This window comes from Scyliorhinus torazame, chromosome 6, assembly GCF_047496885.1.
Source record: "Scyliorhinus torazame isolate Kashiwa2021f chromosome 6, sScyTor2.1, whole genome shotgun sequence".
Lineage (NCBI taxonomy): Eukaryota > Metazoa > Chordata > Chondrichthyes > Carcharhiniformes > Scyliorhinidae > Scyliorhinus > Scyliorhinus torazame.
This window is the reverse complement of record NC_092712.1, coordinates 233,154,790-233,175,152: the sequence shown is the minus strand read 5'-3', so window position 1 is coordinate 233,175,152 and position 20,363 is coordinate 233,154,790.

The window sequence follows — 20,363 nt, the reverse complement described above, 5'->3', positions numbered from 1 at the left end:
GGCGCAATCAGCGAGCTTTGCGCCGCCTTCCACGCTCGCAACTGAACCGTACGCACACGCCGGATCCTCCACTGGTTCCCAAGGATGACTTTGTGGAGATGCCACGGATCATGACCCTTCCATCGCCACCAGAACCAAACCACAGCCAAGGCACCACTAACAAAGATGTTGAATGTTATATTTGCACGAATGAAAAAACCAAGCACTGCACGAAGTACAACAAATGGTAAAGTAGAGACTTCGGCAACAGCATCACCTCCAACAGTCCAAGGTGAACCAGTGTGACCCCAAATCTCCACAGCTGAACCGGCTTGAGGACCAGCCCATTCTTGAGGCGGTCACCCATTAGACTGGACTTATAACGCTGTTCATACGTTCAAAAAGTCAAACACTTCTGTATTATAACCTGTTGTTGTTTATTGTTCCAGATATCGTCTGACCGGACCAATGTTCAAGTTTTTTTTTTCTCTCGCATCCAAGTTTTGTTATGGTACAACCTTGTTAGTGTGACGCACCTGACATCGCCCCACGTAAATAGTTACGTCATATACACACGCTGTACACAACACACACACACACTCTTAGATGCACTCACGACACAATTATATTTATAACCACGTAGGCACATACCTTTGTAAAAAGGGGGGATGTCATGATATTCAAACACACACATCATGATAGACACACCAACAGACAAATCAGAACACACAACACCACAACCAATGACAGAAAGATATAAAAGCACAGACACGACCCCCGGTGGTCAGTATTAGCTGCAGAGGAGGACCAGGACAGATCTGCTACCAAACACACTCAGGGAGACAGCACGTGCAGAGTATCCAGAACGAACTGTATTATAAGAGTTAAAATAAAATAGAGTTGTACCACATACAACTGTGTTGGCTCATCTGTGCACCAGAGCACCCAACACCACAGATATTACTGCTGCTGGTGTTGCTGCTACCTATCTTTTTGTTGCTAAACAAAAGCCTAATGTTCATATCTGCTCCCATGATGCTGAGAAGGCTAACAACTGGAAAGTGAAAGTCCAAAGTCAAAAGTATCTGCACAGAAACCTTCAAAATATTGGAAATCACCTCAAAATCATTGAATTGTATCTGAAGGGGGTATATCAACACCCAAAGGACAGGTGGGTTGGGGATAGGTAGGAAGTAAAAACATTCTCAAATCCAAACGCAACTATCTTCCAACTCATCCACTTCTGCTTTAATAAAAACAAGTCAGGGGCAGATGATCAATCTGTTCTCAGGAGCTGGATCAAACAGTTAAAGCTTTAAAGGAGTCCACATGTCTTCATTGTTCACTTTTCTTGTTAACTCCCAAAGACCAGGAGCTGGATTCTCAGAAAAACTAGTGTGAAAGGGCCACATATTCCTAGCCCTGCAGGGGGCTAGCAATGAACCAGTGTGAAACTAGCAGCTTTAGCTGCAGATAAGGGCCCCCGCACTTCCGGGCCGGAGGCCGTGCATGCACACGACGGCAGCCTCCAACGGCCGCGCCGTGCTCCATGGCGGATTCAAACCGTGGAGCTGGATCCTAAACATAGTGCCCCAATCGGCTGCGCACCCGACCCTGACCGCCCGCCCCAAAATTGCCCGGCCGCGTATAAGGCCCCCCCTGCCCTCCAATCGGCCCGCCCCCGACCAGGGTGGCCGCGGACTGAGTCCACAGCAGACAGGCTGGTATCCGACCAGCAGGACCATGTTAGATCCACGCCGTGTCGGTGTCGGGGTGCGGAGAATCCAATCCCAGTTTTCTGGTCCTCAGGAAACCTGGCATATAAAAGAGGCTGGGAGGCCTGGAACCATGAGGTACATGCTTTCACAGCAGTCCCTGTGGGTCAGGAGAAGCAGAAATCTTTCAACAAGCGAACCGTTTTACACACTACTTGATTGGCTGCCCCAAATTCCACTCCCAAAATCTTTAACCCAACCCCTTGCAAGATCTTCCTCCATCTGCAATCTGATCACTCTGGCAGTGCCTCTGTCAGGCTGGCAATGCCACCAAATATTAGGGTCACTGTCGGAGGGATTTAGTGATGATGAAACAAAATTGCAAATTTATTTTTATTCCCTCATTGCCCGAATAAAGATGCTGTAAAGAGACCAGTCAAATGTGAAATACTGCACGTGCTGGAAATCTGAATTTAAACATAAATACTGAAAATACTCAGTAGGCCTGGCAAAATCTGTGGAGAGATGTTTCAGATCATGACTGTTCTGAGATGGGTCCTTCTATCTTGGACTCCAGGTGTGGGGCTTGGTCCATAGACAGACGCTAGACACACAGTACTCTGGTACCTGTTCAACACTTCATAGAATCATAGAATTTACAATGCAGAAGGAGGTTATTCGGCCCATCAGGTCTGCACCAGCCCTTGGAATGAGCACCCCACTTGAACCCATGTCTCCACCCTATCCCCATAACTCCTCCCAACGGTTTGGACATTAATGGGCAATTTAGCATGTCCAATCCACCTAACCTGCACATATTTGGACGGTGGGATGAAACTGGAGCACCCGAAGGAAACCCATGCAGTCACGGGGAGAAAGCGCAAACTCCACACTGACAGTCACCTAAGACTGGAATTGAACCTGGGCCCCTGGCACTGTAAGGCAGCAGTGCTAACCACTGTACCACATTAAACACAAACGTGAAAGTATTGGCTAAGCTGTTGGTGGGGAGGATGGAGGACTGTGTCCTGGGGGTGGTTGCAGAAGATCAAACAGGCTTTGTGAAGGGCAGGCAGCACGCGAGTAATATATGGGCAGCATGGTAGCACAGTGGTTAGGACAGTTGCTTCACAGCTCCAGGGTTCCAGGTTCGAATCCCGGCTTGGATCACTGTCTGTGCGGAGTCTGCACATTCTCCCCGTGTCTGCGTGGGTTTCCTCCGGGTGCTCCGGTTTCCTCCCACAGTCCAAGGATATGGAGATCAGATGGATTGGCCATTCGAAATCGCCCTTAGTGTCTAAAAAGGTCAGGTGGGGTTACTGGTTTATTGGGATAGTGTGGGCATACGTAGGGTGCTCTTTCCCAGGGCCGGTGCAAACTCGATGGGCCGAATGGCCTCTTTCTGCATTGTAAATTCTATGATTCTATGCCGCCCTACTTCTAAACAGGTTACAGAATAAGCACGTAGCCTATATCCATGATTCCAACCTCTCTCTCTCCCTCTTGCATCCAACACATGAGCGTCAGCATCCGCTCACGGCATCCGCGCGCATGCGCAGTGGAGGGGGTCTCTTCCGCCTCCGCCATGATGGGGACCATGGCGAAGGCGGAAGGAAAAGAGTGCCCCCACGGCATAGGCCTGCCCGCGGATCGGTGGGCCCCGATCGCGGGCCAGGCCACCGTGGGGGCACCTCCCGGGACCAGATCGCCGGAGCCCACCAGGACCCCGGAGCCCGCCCGCGCCGCCGTGTCCCGCCGGTAAGAGAGGTGGTTTAATCCACGCCGGCGGGACAGGCACTCTAGCAGCGGGACTTCAGCCCATCCGGGCCAGAGAATCGGCGGGGGGGGTGGGGGGGGGGGGGGGCGCCACCCGGCGCGATTCCCGCCTCCGCCGAATCTCCGGTGCCGGAGAATTCGGCAACCGGCGGGGGCGGGATTCACGGCAGCCCCCGGCGATTCTCCGACCCGGCGGGGGGTCGGAGAATCTCGTCTGAGATTTTGGAGCCATGGTAGCTTTCTTCTGCATCTGGTCACAGATCATCATCTCCTAAATAGGACTACACTTCAGCATCATTGCTTTCAACATTGCAGGGAAGCAGAATGTAGGTTTCAGGATGACTGAACTGTAAAGACAATGAAGACTTTGGAACGGAAGACTGATTCAAAAGAGAAGACTGAAGAGAATCAATCTTTGGGCCCTCTGGGAGTAGAAGAGAAGAACTCAGCACACTGAGAAACTTGATGCTCCCTTGAAGGACTGGGATGAAGCTTCAGAAGAGGAATTATCTTCAACTCCAGGGAAGAATGTTACATCATCGACTGCGGTATCAAAAATTGAAAGGCTTTAAAGGTCTGAGCTATCAATGTGCAAAGGGAAAAATTGACTAACTTACTGTAAAACGGGTCAGCACGGTGGCACAGTGGTTAGCACTGCTGTCTCATGGTGCAGAGGTCCCAGGTTCGATCCTGGCTCTGGGTCACTATCCATGTGGAGTTTGAGGTCTCACCCGTTCGGAACTCAGTGTGGCAGCTGCAAACTCAGTCTAGCCCCACCACAGACAGGGGAGGGCCAATCCTCGGGCATTGGGGGCCATTATTCGGGGCTGGGAGCACTGCTGGGGGGTGGTCCGGGTCGCGCAGCGGAATACCGCGCGACTATTTTGCCGGCCGGGTCCGTGAGCGGCCACCGCCATGTAGCACGGCGCGGCTGCTGCAGGCCGCCGCTGTGCGCATGGACCCGGCAATTCTCAGGGACCTATCAGCAGCTAGAGCTGGGTGCTCTACGCTGCCGCCTTGCTAGCCCCCAGCAAAACGGGGAATCGGTGGCTGTTTTGCACCAGTTTTCTGTTGTAAAACGCCACCGTTCCCACGCCGGTGTGTGGACATAGCCCCAGAATCAGAGAATCCAGCCCCATATCCTCTGCTTTTTCTGATAGTCTACCAGGAAGTTTTGTATTTATAAATTTAGAGTATCCATTCATTTTTCCCAATGAAGGGGCAATTTAGCGTGGCAAATCCACCGACCTTGCACATCTTTGGGTTGTGGGGGCGAAACCCATGCAAACACGGGAAGAATGTGCAAACTCCACACGGACAGTGATCCAGAGCTGGAATCGAATCTGGGACCTCGGCGCCGTGAGGCAGCAGTGCTAACCACTGCACCACCGTGCTGCCCTTTCCAGGAGTGATTTTCTGCAAAATAGGGATATGGTATATTAAAAACAATCTTTATTGTTAACACAGTATTAAAATATATTCAACATCACACAAGAAAATAGCTTACAATTATCCCTTAAATAACACTAATCAATACAGTGACACTATAACCCTGAACTGCAATCTTTAACCCCATTCAAACAAAGCCATCTCAGGTGCCAATCCATTTTTAAATACAGTTGGCACTCAGGCATACTTGGTGTACAGAGTTATCTTGAAATGACACTTCGAAAAAGATAAATATTTTGAGATTGCTTTAAATAAAGAGACCTGATCCTGTCAGAACAATGCGGGATCTCTGTTTGAAGCTGCCTTCATAGTTTGACTTCCAGCTCCAAACTAACTGAACTGCTTGGAACGAAACTGCTAATCTGTCGGCAGACAGATGTTCAACTGAACTGTATTGAGAGCAGATGCTTGACTTCTGTTCACATCTCAATCTAAAACCAAACTGCTTTCTGCAAAATGCCTAGAATTCTAACTCCTCCCAAAAGGTAGATTATCTTACTCATCTGAAACACATCTGCCCGATTCTCCATTTGCCAGATCTTCTGCTTCACTGGCAGCGCACCCATGCCCGTTGGTTTCCCGATGGTGGTGGGTGGCCACAATGGGAAACCCCATTGGCCGGCTGTGGGAACAGGGAATCCCGCAACTGGCTGGGGCACACCGCGCCGGAAAACAGGGCTGGCGGGATGGAGAATCCCGCCCAATGTCTCCAACTATCTACTCCCCAGTGAACCCTCAAACAAAACTCCATTAGTCCAAGCTTTTACGGTGCCTTAATTGCACCTCTGTCTCCCAAAAGGCCCAGCTGTCTTGAATGGAAAACAGAGTTCTGATGAAAAGTTATGATTTGAAACACTGGGCAGTATTTTCTTGCCCCACCCAACTCCTGCTCTGCCACCAGGGAACCCATGGTGGTATGGCTCACCGTGGACGAGACTGGAAGATGACGCCTGCAGGAGCGGTTGGAAAATCCCACCCGTTAATTCTTTCGCGCTCCAGAGATGCTGCCAGACCTGCTGAGAACCTCCAGAATTTTCTGTTTTTATTGTTGCAAAAGAGTCCTCACGTATCACTCACTGGATCCTGCTGCTAGTTCCTATCAGTCATGCTGTGTATAAATATTCAGAGATGAACTTTGTCTTTGAGTGATAATGTAAAAAGATTAATTCAGACACCTTCAAGCTGATATTTCAGCGTCGCACTGAGAAAGTGCTACACCATTCATTTTAGATGAGGCATAGAGACCCTAAGGGTCTCTGAGATGACGAAGATGGGGTTTTGGCCTGGAATGCAGTTTTAACGTATGCTTAGTGCAAAACGCCACCTTTGAAAATAAGTTGAAGCTTGCACTGGCTAAATGATTCGTAAGGGAGTAATTGCCACTTAAATCTCCTTCTGGCACTTAATAATTTGACTGCAAGACATTTTGGTGGATAATGCTTGACCTTGAGGTCTCTATTCTGACCAGCTGATTGGGAGTAAACAAACTGCTTCTGAGGATTCTGAGGACGACGTAAAGGTATTTCACCTTTTACAGTTCATTTGCTGCTGGAGGTCTGAAAAGGACACACTGGGAGACTCTTTGGAGCCCTTTGTCAAGACTTAAACCAACACTTCATCAACATTTAGTCCTGACATTCTCTGAGAATTCATCGAAGAAGAGTGAACATTGCTATTCCATCTTATTCAACACCAAAGCCACCAGGAGAAAAGAAGTGGATATGAGGGCAGGTAGTGCAGCACCAACTGGTGCAAGGGAGAGGCACAGAAGGGTAAGATGCAATTTCCCTCGACATTAAAGGTTGTTTGGCAAGATGTAAGACCCTACATAGGCTGAGTACAGGCTAACATATTTAAGTTCATGGGCGCACAAAATATTTTGGTCAAGTGAAGTCTTTCATTTGCGCATGTACAGAACATCCTCTTCCTCTGCACCTCCTCCACCATGACGTTCATACCACATCTGAGAACCTGTGCCCCATCGCCCTTGGTCTTCGAGCCATCTTGAAACTTACCGTTATGAGTCTGCCAGCCAACTCCCAGCCTTGTGTAGGACTGGATTCAAAGAGCCTGCAAAAACTGCTCCACAAAAGTCGTATCAAATCAGCATTTGAGTGATAAACCTGCAATCCCCATCAACCAACATTTAGCACTATTGGACAAAAATATTATGACTGTGCAAGTAGGGTAATTTGTCCTCAATTTAGACAATCCACTGATTCCAAAATATAATAGTGGGCTTTAAAGCGATTCTTAATATAATTAAGCCTATATATTCTGTTACAAATCCAAAATTCAAAGCAGGGGAGGATTCAAAGTAAATATCTATCGATTGACACTTTCAGAAGTTAAACGAATACTGGTGTGTTGTGCAGTGGGATGTGCCATTCTTTATTACGGTTGAGGCCCATTGCTGAGGCAAAGTGGACAGAAACCTGCACCATGTTCAGCCATATTTTTGCTTTTTACTGAGCTGTGAGTCCTTGATCCTTATTGGATGCCAAAACAACAAACTGAAGTGTTCTAACTCAAACACTGATTGAAGAGGACAAATGTTTATTCAAATATATATGAAAATAACATCAAAGACTGGAGGATATCATATTGCAAACCACGAGAACAAATGCTTTTTTGTGAATGTGCTAATGTGTGCCTAAATGGCCTGCAGTGTGGTTTTCTGCACAAATGCATTTTTTACTGGGAATCTGGTATAATTTGTATTAATGTACATTTGTACATTGTGCAATTTGGTAGAAAAACACCTTAACATTTTTGCAAATTGTGAATGTGCTCATGATCAGGCAAAGATATTGCCCAAAAGCTTTTGACTGTGTATACTGAATGTTGACGATCTAACTGGCTCAATCCCTTTGGGATGTCAGGTGTTGATCATTGCTTTTCACTGATAAGCAAAATATTTCCAGAGCGTGAAGGATCTTGTGGTGTGAAAGAAGGATAAACTCCAATCTGCATTGGCACACTGAACTTCTCTGCTGCTATTTGAATTGGAAATCAGGCAGAAGTTATGCTAAGCTCTCCATTATAGCCTCATGTATGTGAAAGGTCTTCCCCTTGATTTGAATATTGCTTCTGATGCATGTGGGAAAAAAGCATTTAAAAGGAGCATTCTTTTAATTATGCAGCCATTTAACAGATTTTTAAATGTTATTGGTTTGATATGTTAAATTGGGTGATATGTTTTTCACCAGTCATTTTACATTAAATAACTTCCTTTTATTTAGTGAAAGTGTAAATTGCATTATGAACTGTAAAAATGCTTAATAGATTATAGTGCTTAACATGCTCAAACAACATTAAGATCACAGCCTGCATAAAATAACACACATATAATAAAAATCCCTATTGATTTTTGATAGAGGATCAAACAAATGGTACAGAAATTATGATTATTCTCACAAATGGTATTGAATATTTGGGATCAATTGGAAGTGTAACACTAAAAGTAATTTAGTCAAAAAATAGACTAGATGATTTATTTTGCAATATGTCCATTACCTTTTCCTAATATAATTCATACTTAGAACCATAGAAGCATAGAATTCATACAGTGCAGAAGGAGGCCATTTGGCCTATCGAGTCTGCACCGACACTATGAAAGAGCACCCTATCTAGGCATGCTCTCCCACCCTATCCCTGTAACCCCATATAATCTGCACATCTTTGGACACTACGGGCAATTTAACATGGCCAATCCACCTAACCTGAACATCTTTGGACTGTGGGGATAATGCAGAATGTTGGAATACGCCACAGATCAGTCAGAATTTGCATAAAGTACTTCCGGTGGTGGCCATGGAGTAAACGGTCGCACATTCAGCAGCTCTCGCCCTTAGTGTTTTTTTTAATGGTGTCTAAGCCAGATTTTTCAGAAAATGTCTTACCATAAGTTGATCGAAGGGAGAGGAAAAGGAGATGACCCTCAACTTATGGAATCGTGTCCAAATAAGAGTCGAAAAAGGAGAAACCAAATGATGAGTGAAAGCAAGAATCAGAGGTCATCGAGCTCAATGGTAACGAGACAAAGTGTGTCCACGCCAGCCCACTGGTCGATGGAGCAATGGGTCGAGTACCTGGATGAGACATTCGCCCGGCATCGCAAGGAGTGTACAGAAGATGTAACCCAGATGATAGCCTCGATTAAGGAGGTGGTTGACCGAGTGGAGGAGAAAATGACGACCCAGGGACAGGAGATTCTAAAGCTGCAGGAGCTGGCGACTGAACGAGAGGAGGAGTCCGCTGTAATGGCTTTGGAAATTAGACTACTATAGGACAGACATAAACGACTGCTTGATAAAGTGGAAGACTTGGAGAACTGGTTTCGCAGGCAAAATATACGAATCATCGGACTGCCAGAGGGGAAGGAGGGATCAGATGCGGGAGCATATGTGCGGAAGATGTTGCAGGAGATGGTCGGGGCCGATGTGTTTGACAAGCCGCTGGAGGTGGACTGGGTGCATAAGGTGCTCATACGTAAGCCCCAGGGCCGTGAGCCCCCGAGGGCCATGGTGGTGAGGCTACATCGATTCCTCGACAAGGAGCATATCATGAAGTGGGCCAGGCAGACAAAACGGTACATGTGGGAAGAATCAGAGATCCGGGTGTACCAAGACTGGGGACCAGAACTCGCAAAGAGGAGAGCAAGTTTCAACAAAGTTAAGGTGGCCCTGTTTGAGGAAGACATTAAATTCGGACTGTTATACCCGGAGCGTCTTTGGGTGGCCCACGAGAACCTGGAGCTGTACTTCAATTCTCAGGAAGAGGTGGTTACTTTCATGAAAGACAATCATCTGGCTTAAGGACTCTTAAATTAAGGACTCTTAAATTTTAACTGTGGTGGGCTGAGTTTGAGGGGCGGGATGGGGAGGAGAGAAATATGATTCTGCTTTATCTTGGTTAAAATTTCAGTCTTTTAATTCTGTGAGTTAAGTTGCGATGTTCGGGAAGAAAAGGATTTGGGTGTTTTATTTTTTTTTTTAAATGTTTTTCTCTCTTTTCTTTTCTCTCGTCTTGTATAATTTGATTTTGATTTAGATGGTTGATTCTTGCACGCATAATTTTGATAAAGCTGCTTGGAGCTTCTTCTATTGTGTTTGATTCTCTTTGAAAGTGATGGGACTGATAAGAATCGGTCAAAGGGGGAGGGGTAGAACCTGGCATTCTGGTGTAACGACTTTTAAACTCAAACTGTGGGGGTCTGAGTTTGGGGGAGGAGACAGGATGGCGGGGAGGTGAGTAAAATGGTTCTGTATTTTGCTATGTCTTGTTTAAAATTTCAGTCTTTTAATTCTGTGAGTTAAGTTGCGATGTTCGGGTAGAAAAGGATATAGGTATTTTAATTTTTTTTTTCCTCTTTCCTCTCTTGTGTAATTTGATTTTGATTTACTGCTTTATGTATGATATCACAGAGGGAACAACTTTAAAGATGCAATGGGCTGTTTTAGTTTCCACAAGAATGATGGTTGATTCTTGCATGCATAATTTCACTTAAGCTGCTTGAAGCTTCTTCCTTTGTATTGGATTCTGTTTGAAGGTAATAGGACTGATAAGAATCGGTTAAAGGGGGAGGGGTTTGCCTCTTTGCCTGCATGTTGGGGAGGGTATGTTTGCTTTTTGGGATTATTGTTACTGTGTTGAGTGCTTGTTTTATTGCTAGGTATGCTAGAATCTGGCAGTCGGCAGGCTTTTTGACGCCAGAGGGTGGGAGATGCTGAGCTAGCTGGATAGCTGGTTCATGGGAGCAAAGTGGGGGGAGAACTGAGGAAAGATGAAGTGGGGGGGAGAGGGGGGCGGAAGGGGGGGGGACTGCTGATGGGTAAGGGACAGTTAGGAGACTGGAGATGGAGATCATATGGCAGTTGCCGCCGAGGGGTGGATCAAGCGAGATGTGGAACACGGGCTAGGAGCTGGCCTAGGAAAGGTCATGGTTGACCGACAGGGGAAGAGGGCAAAAGCCCCCACAACCAGACTTGTTACATGGAATGTTTGTGGACTGAACGGGCCGGTTAAGAGAGTTTGTGTGTTCACACACCTGAGACAGTTAAAAGCGGACGTGGCTATGTTACAGGAGACACACTTGAAGCTGGGAGACCGAATTAGATTAAAGAAGGGATGGGTTGGGCAAGTGTTTCACTCAGGACTGGACTTTAAAACAAGGGGGGTGGCTATCCTGATTAATAAAAGGGTGACTTTCGAGGTGGGGAAGATAGAGGTAGACCCGGGAGGCAGATTTATTATGGTTAGTGGGAAGCGAGAGGGAATGGCAGTGGTGCTGGTGAATTTCTATGCCCCAAACTGGGATGATGTCGCGTTTATCAGGAAGGTGCTGGGGAAGATCCCAGACCTTGACTCACAGCGGCTGATCATGGAGGGTGACTTTAATACGGTCCTGGACCCGAGGCTGGACCGGTCGAGTGCTAGGTCGGGGAAGCTATCAGCAATGGCAAAGGAACTGCGGGGGTTCATGGAGCGCATGGGAGGGGTGGATCCGTGGAGATTTGAGAGCCAAGGAGCAGGGAATATTCATTCTACTCCCATGTACATAAGGCGTACTCCAGGATAGATTTCTTCGTGCTAGATAAAACACTGTTAGCAGGGATTGAAGACACTGAGTACTCAGCAATTGTGGTCTCAGATCATGCACCACACTGGATAGACCTACGGGCAGACACGGGAATGTCTCAGCGCCCACAGTGGAGACTAGATACAGGGCTGTTAGCGGATGAGGGGGTCTGTGAGCGAGTGAGAGAGGCCATTCGGGAGTACATAAAGATCAATGACATCAGAGAGACGGCAGCTGGGGTGGTCTGGGAGGCACTGAAAGCTGGCAGATCCCATTGCGAGCTGCAGCGACCACATCTGCAGTAAGTGTTGGCTGCTCGAAGAGCTCCGGCTCAGAGTTGATGAGCTGGAGTCTGAGCTTCAAACACTGAGGCACATCCAGGAGGGGGAGACTTACCTGGACACTGTGTTTCAGGAGGCAGTCACACCTGTCAGAGTAAGTAGTTTAAATCCTGCCAGTGGCCAGGGACAGCAGGGTGTGACTGCAAGCCAGGCAGGTAAAGGGAACCAGCACTCAGGAGCCTCAGCCCTTGACTCTGTCCAACAGGTATGAGGCACTTGCTCCCTGTGTGGATGGCAAACAGGGTTGCAGGAAGGATGAGTCAGCTGACCAAGGCACCATGGTTCAGCATGCCATTCAAGGGGAGGGAGTAAATAGGCAAGTTGTAGTTGTAGGGGATTCTATTATCAGGGGGAGAGATAGTATCCTTTGTGAGCAGGATAAAGAGTCCCGCATGGTATGTTGCCTGCCAGGGTGTGGGACATCTCTGACCGGCTTGAAAGGATACTGGAGAGGGAGGGGAAGGATCCAGTTGTTGTGGTCCATGTCGGTACCAACAACATAGGCAAGTATAGGAAAGAGGACCTGTTTGGAGATTATAAAGAGCTAGGATTCAAATTAAAAAACAGGTCCTCAAGGGTCATAATCTCCGGATTACTGCCCGAGCCACGTGCAAATTGGCATAGGGAGGCACGAATAAGGGAAGTTAACTCGTGGCTGAAAGAGTGGTGTGGGAATGAGGGGTTCCTTTTCATGGGACGCTGGCATCAGTTTTGGGACAGGGGGGACCTATACCATTGGGATGGCCTCCATCTGAACCGAGCTGGGACCAGTGTTCTAGCGAAAAGAGTAAATAGGGTGGTCAATGGGACTTTAAACTAAAGATTGGGGGGGAAGGGAAAGTCAGGGAACCAAGAGGTGAAGTAATCAGCGGGGAGCGTATATGCTTAGGAATACAAAAAAACACGAACAGACAAAACCCAAGAGTGGTTACGATTGTCCCCATCCCACAAAATATGACACAGTGTATGGAAAGGCTCAGTAAACCAAGGTCCACCACACTAAGAAAACAAAAAGGGACGGTCAATAGAGAATTAAAGGTGCTATATTTAAATGCGCGCAGTGTACGGAACAAGGTAGATGAGCTTGTGGCCCAGATTGTGACTGGCAGGTATGATGTGGTAGGCATCACAGAGACGTGGTTGCAGGAGGTTCAGGACTGGCATTTAAACATCCAGGGATTCACAACCTATCGAAAAGACAGAGAGGTGGGCAGAGGGGGCGGGGTTGCCTTGTTAATTAGGAATGAAATTAAATCAATAGCACTAAACGACATAGGGTCAGATGATGTGGAGTCTGTGTGGGTAGAGTTGAGGAACCACAAAGGCAAAAAAACCATAATGGGAGTTATGTACAGGTGTTGATCTCCAAATTTCTTTCTCTGTCAGTCTGGCCTCAATAAAAGTTGAGACGGATTCGCACGTAAACAGAAGTTATTTATTTAGCTTGCAAGCTTAATCATCTTACAGAAATGTAAGAGACATCCAGCCTCTTTCATTCCAGAAAACGACTGAACTAACAGACAAAGGGATCTCTGCAAAATCAGTTCAAATGGTATCAAGTTTCACATACTCGACGGACATAGGTCAGCCTATGTCCCTCCTGACCTGTTCGATCTATTCTGATTGGCTCACTTCCAATCCCTTTCTCTGGCCCCTATCAATGAAGCATCACCCTCATAGACACACCTCTTCCTGCTTTTTCCATGCGGTCTCAAATTCCTTTGTCCCTAACTGCAAAAATCAAAGTGGCTTATTTCTACATTACATTAACTAGTAACTCTAAAGTAACTATTTTATATCACATTCGTCATTCCCTCCTTTTATCATTCCATGATAACCGAACTATCCAATCTATAGCTACGGTTCCTCATCTAAAAAGATTCGTCGCTGCATTTCCAATTCCTGTCTTAGCCCCCCTTCATCTGCTTCACCCTCATGGATTTTAACAGTTAAATTTTTTTCTCGGTGATTGGGGCGGTGATCTGATCCAGTGCACCCAGCATTCTACCCATCACACATTTAAGGATGGCCAGGCCCACAAAGATGCAGCCGATAGCTACCACTAGATACATGGCCATATTTATCAACCAGTCCTTCCATCCTCCAAATCCCCAGTTACCCCAAGAGTCAGGATCCTGCATCCCGTCCAAGTGATCCCGTATGCGATCCATAAATTTAGTAATGTTAGCAGTCAAGTCCTGAATCCCCATAATACACTTGCCCTGTACTATGGCGCATATCCCACCCTCACGGGCCAGAAGATAGTCAAGAGCATACCGGTTGCGTAAGGACCTCCCAGTAGCCCAGTTTATCCAATTTTGAAATGCCCATTCGGGCCGCCCAGCAATGCAGAAAGCCCTATTCCCAACAGTGATATGAGAGACATTCGCCCAGCCACAAAGGAGCTGGAGGCCAGCGTTCAATGGAACGCAAGTGGTGCTATAACAAACGCATTGGCCAGACGCCTGGGTGATATGGCACCTCCTGTCCGTACAGGTGGGAAACAGTCATGTTATATTTGTGTCCACCTCTACCAGCAAACAGCCATATCCTTCACTGCTGAAGCAATTCTCGTACGACCGGGAATCCCTATTGGGAGTGAAGTGGCTAGGTATGTACGCCCTCCACCGTCGCAGCCTATCGTACTGTGAATGGGAATTATCCCGAGGGAGGGGAAGGCAAATAGCAGGTGGTGCTGAATCCGGATCGTAAGGAAGAGTGACTTGCTCGGGCAATGGCTCGGAACGCTGACAATGAACCACCGTTTGGGGAGTGCCCCAAAGCGGTGAAACAGAAAATAACCTAGACACCGCTGCGGGGTTTGGGTAGCAGACAACCCGTCCCTGGCCATACAGACGGTGGTAAATCTGGTAGAAGAGATTCATACTACCCGGGTTTTCCTCAGTTTGGCCTTTAATTAACTTAAGTGCATCTCCCAGTAACCTACGTTCTAGCTGTACTTCCCTTCTCACACGCCCCGTCCTCTCTCTAGTCCCTTTCTCTTTCTCATGGTCTCTTCCTACACTCTTCTGACAGCCTGATGTTACCTTTATTGTACCACTTTTAACACATCCAAAATCAAATTTACATGTATTCCAAAAACAAGGCAATGTCCATATAATGTTCCCTTCCCATCGCCGGGGCCGGTGCAGCTGCTTCATGACTCCCGCATTCTCCTTAACTTTGATGACCTTCCATGAGTCGATACCATGTCCTCGTATATGGGGGCAGTGAAGAACATCACCTGTGCATAGGTGATGTATCCTTGTAGATTGGTTGGGGCTACACAGATACATAATATTCCCCTTTTCCATGTCCATCGCCAATAACACGCCAAGCGAAGTGAGGCCAAATATCAGACAGACGATGCGTAGCCACTCCATCATGCTCCACACCTGTAAAATAGCACTGGAGAAGGGAGGCAGGTTAGTATCCGACCTTTTACAGTAGTAGAGATGGGCTCAATTTACAGTGATGTAGGTGGACCCAAGCACTTCGCCCCTCCACTTTAACTGCTGTGGGGGTGGTAAGGAGAACTTGGAAGGGCCCGTCCCATCGCGGCTCCGACCCCTTCCTAGTCCAATTTTTGACCATTACATAACTACCGGGCTGGACTGAAAGTGAGCTAGGTACTGGGCAATGGCTCGTGAGCCGCGCGGACTTGGCCATGGAGTTCCTTGAGCACTTGCGTAAGGGCTAGAACATAGGTGGTCATTTCCTCAGTCATCTGATGAAACTGAACCCGTCTGGGAACCTGCAGGCTCCAGGGAGTTCTAAGAGGCCTGCCATAGAGAATCTCGGCGGGAGAGAGCCGGGCCGGTCCCGCAGGTGTAACCCGCAGCTGGAAGAGGGCAACGGGGAGCAACTTAAGCCATGTCAGTCCCGTGTCTGCTCTTAATTTAGCCAATTTAGTTTTGAGGGTCTGATTGTGTCTTTCAACCACCCCGGCTGCCTGTGGTCTGTAAGCACAGTGTAACTGCTGGCGTATGCCCAACTGGGAGCAAAACTCCTTGTTAATTTGTCCAATAAAATGAGGCCCATTATCAGAACTTAACTGAGCTGGTATACCGTACCGGGGAATGATTTCCCTCATCAAGACTTTAACCACAGTAGCAGCTTTACTATAGATAGTCGGATACGCCTCAACCCATCTGCTGAACACATCCACAATGACCAAAACATATTTATAACATTGACACCTTTCCAACTCAATGTAATCCATTTGGAGCGTCTCAAAGGGACCACTGGGCAACGGGGTTTGTCCCTTCCCACAAGGGATACCTTTTCCGGTGTTATATTGCTGACAAATCAAACACCGATTACTGATACTTTGGGCCAACCCCTGCATTTTAGGGTGCCACCAAGTGTCCAGCAACAAATCACTAGTCCCCCGAGCCCCACAATGAGTTGCAAAGTGTACACATTCGATGACCCATAAAGCCAGTACATCAGACATACAAGTCTGATGTGCAGGCGTGGTCCATAAAGAGGAAACAGAATCATATGTACAACCTAACCGTTTCTACATTTGTTTATCACTCTCAGGAGCGTCCTCCTGTAACCTTATGACGTCTTGGATGGTTGGCATTGGCTTGTCAGAAGCAGACACATTCATAGTAGATCGTTTAGTCTGACTTAACATTTTAGGCACCATCACTTGCTGAATTTGTGCGGCTGTGCGCGCTGCACAATCTGCTCGTTCATTACCAACGTCAACTGGGGTTGTACCATTCGTGTGGGCAGCACATTTAATAACGGAAATCTGCGCTGGCAGAAGGAGGGCCTGCAGTAGGTCATTAACTAAACCCCGGTGGGATATTTGACCACACATAATCATGTCAGGTTGTTCTGACGAAATGTCACTCAAATCGCCCCTTATTGTGGTAGTTTCCTGAATCAAGGCTAAACAGTCGTGGCCAGGTGCGTCTTCATGGACAGGGGGACCACTAAGAAAACAGGCTGGATTGATAGTGGTACAGTATTTAAATGTCAGACGTGGATTGTTCAAAAGGTATATCTCATACCTATTCTGACGAGCTGCGGTAAGATGCTGACCATTCGCCCCATATCCCTGGCATGGTACTGGTCATGGACCTGACGTGTAATATGAGGGCTTACCGAAGCTGACTGCGGCCATAAATGTGGTGATATTGTAACAAAATCGGCTGTACCTTCTTTTCCCGTGACTGTGGCTGTAACCTTGACTGGCCATTCGGTCTCAAGTAATGGCCAGTATTTGTCCTCCAACTCCCTGTTTCGTCCAGTTCTGTCATAGGCCAGGGTAACGTGATGCAGTGATAGTGGCTGTTCAATGTCTAACGTCCACCACTGGGGGGTGATAGAAATATAGCACTGTTGTCTCATCCTCCTCTTCGCTGATCCACCCACCCAAAGTCACTATATTGGAGCTCCTGCTGGTAAACTACCATTTCTGCCGCTTGTTGGGATCGCAGATCATCCTTTTTCATTACATACTCAGTCTTAACCTTTGTAACTGAGCCTCCTTCTTGGCCTACACCCTCCTTCCAGTAAAATCTGACTGCCCTTGCCATCTGGGAAGGGTCGTTCTCTGTCCAATTCATGTTATTACATTTCACAGCAGTAACCACAGAAGGTGGTAGGCAATGCATTAACATAGCACAGTATTGAGGGGAATTCTGACCATTTTGATACAGCAAATCGCCTGACTGCCCCCGGTAGATTTCATTAAAACGCCCCAGACATTCCTATGGCTCATCAATCTTCCTAGGTTTTAGGTCTAAGATAACAGAAAGATTTATGGGCCTTTGAAATGTGCTATTCAACGCATTCAAGATCTGTGTCCTTCTTTTCTCTATTTGCTCTCTTTTTTTTTTAAACTTAAAAATGTTTGAAAATTCAAATTGAATTACTGCAACTTGCAAGCTTAGCTCTGATCTCAACTCAGAACTAAATTTACAATTTGCTTAACACAAACTTGTATAACATTTACAACTTAATTATTTCTTTATCTTAACAATTTTTTCTTTTAACAAGTTTTTTTTTCTGTTACATACACATAAGTATTAGCAAAATCAACTATCATAAGTATTAGCAAAATCAATTATCATCTTCAGATTGACACTTTTTAAAATGGTGTCCATGATCTTCTTTAAGTTTCTATTAATCTCCAGATAAAATGAGATAAACCTTATTTCAAGTAAGTAAAATTTAAGATTCTGGCAATTTCAATCAATTGCTTTCGAAAATAATAACTTTTATCAAAGAGGTGGAGAAACCCACTGGTTTCCTTTAATTAATTCAAAACGTAACTTTGCTGGTGTTCACTGACTCAAAGGAAAGGTATCCGATTACACTGCAGACTGTTATCTCAAGGCCTGAGTGAGAAGCACTGTCTGTTTTCAACTCCGCCTGCTGCTGTTAACCCTTTGAGAGACTTCTGCTTCAACCTCACAATCTCAACTAGACCTCGGAACTTTACAGTCCAAGGAGACAATTTTAGCTTAATCAACTATATATTTAAAACACTCACACATAGAGTTGAACCATCTTCAGATTTAAAAACAGTTATACTGGACTGAACCCCCATCTATTGAAGTCCCATCAGCCCCTGAACCCATATAATAGACTGAACCTTTATTATTTAAAGTCCCATCAGCCTCTGAACCCTAATAATAGACTGAACCTTTATTATTTAAGTCACATCAGCCTCTGAACCCCGATAATAGACTGAACCTTTATTATTTAAAGTCACATCAGCCTCTGAACCCCGATAATAGACTGAACCTTTATTATTTAAAGTCCCATCAGCCCAAAACCCTAACCCAAGCCGAAACAACAATATGAAATCCCATCAATTAAAGTGCTAATCCCCAGACTGACCTGTGATTTCGTCGAGGCGGTCTTTCTGTGCCAACCGCGAGTGACCAGACTAATCAGACGATAAGAAGAGGGGAACAATCAATGCTGGTCGTTTTCCATTTCTACATTGAGGGCCCTTTGTTCCCGTCCTCCTATTCATAATCAGTCTAATTCTGATTTCGCAGTTGGAACAGGATCGCCCAGAGAAATCCCGGTTCTCGGCACCAAATGTTGATCTCCAAATTTCTTTCTCTGTCAGTCTGGCCTCAATAAAAGTTGAGACGGATTCGCACGTAAACAGAAGTTATTTATTTAGCTTGCAAGCTTAATCATCTTACAGAAATGTAAGAGACATCCAGCCTCTTTCATTCCAGAAAACGACTGAACTAACAGACAAAGGGATCTCTGCAAAATCAGTTCAAATGGTATCAAGTTTCACATACTCGACGGACATAGGTCAGCCTATGTCCCTCCTGACCTGTTCGATCTATTCTGATTGGCTCACTTCCAATCCCTTTCTCTGGCCCCTATCAATGAAGCATCACCCTCATAGACACACCTCTTCCTGCTTTTTCCATGCGGTCTCAAATTCCTTTGTCCCTAACTGCAAAAATCAAAGTGGCTTATTTCTACATTACATTAACTAGTAACTCTAAAGTAACTATTTTATATCACATTCGTCACAGGCCTCCTAACAGTGGTCAGGACCGGGGGCACAAAATGCACCACGAAATAGAAAGTGCATGTCAGAAAGGCAAGGTCACAGTGATCATTGGGGGACTTCAATATGCAGGTGGACTGGGTAAATAATGCTGCCAGTGGACCCAAGAAAAGGGAATTCATTGAATGTTTACAGGAGGGCTTTTTGGAACAGCTTGTGATGGAGCCCACGAGGGAACAGGCCATTCTGGACTGAGTGTTATGTAATGAGCCAGACTTGATTAAAGATCTTAAAGTAAGGGAGTACTTAGGAGGCAGTGATTATAATATGGTCGAATTCAATCTCCAATTTGAAGGAAAGAAGGTAGAATCAGAGGTAAAGGTGTTACAGTTAAATAAAGGTAACTACAGGGGCATGAGCGAGGAACTGACGAAAATCGACTGGGAGCAGAGCCGAGTGGGAAAGACAGTAGAACAGCAATGGCAGGAGTTTCTGGGAGTAATTGAGGACACAGTACAGAGGTTCATCCCAAAGAAAAGAAAGGTTATCAGAGGGGGGATTAGGCAGCCATGGCTGACAAAGGAAGTTAGAGAATGCATCAAAGCAAAAGAGAAAGCCTATCATGTGGCAAAGAGTAGTGGGAAGTCAGAAGATTGGGAAGACTACAAAAACAAACAGAGGATAACAAAGAGAGAAATAAGGAAAGAGAGGATCAAATATGAAGGTAGGCTAGCCAGTAACATTAGGAATGATAGTAAAAGTTTCTTTAAATACATTAAAAACAAACGGGAGGCAAAAGTTGACATTGGGCCGCTCCAAAATGATGCTGGTAATTTTGTGATGGGAGACAAGGAAATAGCTGAGGAACTGAATAAGTACTTTGCATCAGTCTTAACAGTAGAAGACATGAGTAATATCCCAACAATTCCGGAGAGTCCGGGGACAGAGTTGAATATGGTAGCCATCACAAAGGAGAAAGTGCTAGAGAAACTAAGAGGTCTAAAAATTGATAAATCTCCGGG